Genomic DNA, 1903 nt, shown 5'->3' with positions numbered 1-1903 from the left:
CACGTACCTCCACTCTTTCCTATCCTGAGCTAAACTTCGCATTTCCCTAAAACTAGAACAGCCCACATCCTTAACTATTTGCGAACAGTAATCTAATCTAGGTCTACCTCTGCCCCTCCTAACTCCTGTTTCTGCCTCTAATATGTCTCTGACTAGACCTTAATGTCTGAGAAGGTATACCACTAAACTATCTCGCCGATTTCTTATTGACTTCCATGGAGTCCTCTGTTCTTTTCCGTCGCGCCCACCGTCCATGTTTCGCACCCGTACAGTGCCTCGCTCAAAACATACACCTTTAACGATCCTTTTTGAATCTCTCAATTTAGCGTTCGCGAACATAGAAGTGACTTGTTTTTATTGAAGGCGACTCGACCCTGCGCTATTTTCTGCTTTATATCCCTACTACTCTTTCCGTCCTGACTTATCTGACTTCCTAGATACTATACGTAAAATCGGCCACTTCTTCTAATCTTTCGTCTCTCTCTATATTCGTTCTTTCCTTACTTTTTCTTCCCTTGAGTGGTATGCTTATCATTCGCCGGTAACATCACATTTCGGAAGCTTCTAACCTTTTCTTTTCCGCCGCGCCCACCGTTCATGTTTCGCACCCGTACAGCACCGAGCTCCAAACATACACTTTTAACAATCTTTTTCGAATTTCTAAATTAACCGTTCGCGAGCACTGAAGTGGCTTCTTTTTATTGAAGGCGACTCGACCCTGCGCTATCCTCTGCTTTATATTCCTACTACTCCTTCCGTCTTGACTTCCTACATATCTAAAATCAGCCACTTCTTCTAATTTTTCGTCTCCTCTCTTTATATTTGCTCATTCCCTACTTTCTCTTCTCTTACATACCGGTATTTTTATTTTACTTTTATTATTTTCATACAATACTGTTTTGTCAATACCGATTCTATTTTATTGAAAGCTATTTCTAACTCCTCCTATATATCTATCCCTACAGTTGTATTGTCTTTAATGATATTGATCGAGTCTTCGATGTATAGATTAAAATGTAGCGGTGACAATGTGCATCCTTCCTAATACTTACTTTTCTATGTTGCTGCTGCATTTCTATAACTGCCTGTTGATCTTTATACAAACTAACAAGTATCACTCTTCTATTTATGCATCCGGGAAAGAAATACTGTTCCCGAGGGACAGAAAAACGAGTTGTATGTGGTCGTCGATGATTTTTGAGATTTATTTAGGACATCCAAGCGAGCGAAGCCGCGGATAAAACCTAATTTGTAAGCATACCCCTTTCATCCTTTCGTCCCAGTATACTAAAGTGTCCTGTATTTAAAAATATTAATTGCGTCTTCGATAGCTCAATTCAATTTTACACTTTTGTACATTATTTATGATTTTGAACAATTGCGCCTGATAATCACTACATAGTATAAAACAAAGTCGCTTTCCCGCTGTCTGTCCCTACGTATGCTTAAATCTTTAAAACTACGCAACGGATTTTGATGCGGTTTTTTTTTAAAAGTTAGAGTGATTTAAGAGGAAGGTTTATATGTATAATACATGGATAATTTAGTAGGGAAACACTGATAATTTTAGAGGTTTCTAATGTGATGTAAATAAATACATTTTTTTGTGCTTACATTGCAAACGCTGGCTGAACTCTACGAGATGATCAAAGTAATGTACTACAGTATTGTACATCTTAAAAGGGTCTACAAAAAAGTCCGGGATGGTATATGTCTATCTCTTAGGGATAACCCACAATAACCATTTTTTATCCTTTAATTTTTACGAGAAATAATGGCTTATTTACGAAGCGATTGTAAGCAATACAGCATTAATACTTATCCAATTAAGTACATTAAATACATTGTGCATTAATATAGATCAATATGGCCCTTTACAGCATGTAATTTAAATGAATATTTT

This window comes from Agrilus planipennis, unplaced genomic scaffold (genome assembly GCF_000699045.2).
Source record: "Agrilus planipennis isolate EAB-ADULT unplaced genomic scaffold, Apla_2.0 scaffold504, whole genome shotgun sequence".
Taxonomy (NCBI): domain Eukaryota; kingdom Metazoa; phylum Arthropoda; class Insecta; order Coleoptera; family Buprestidae; genus Agrilus; species Agrilus planipennis.
Note: the sequence above shows the minus strand (reverse complement) of the source record.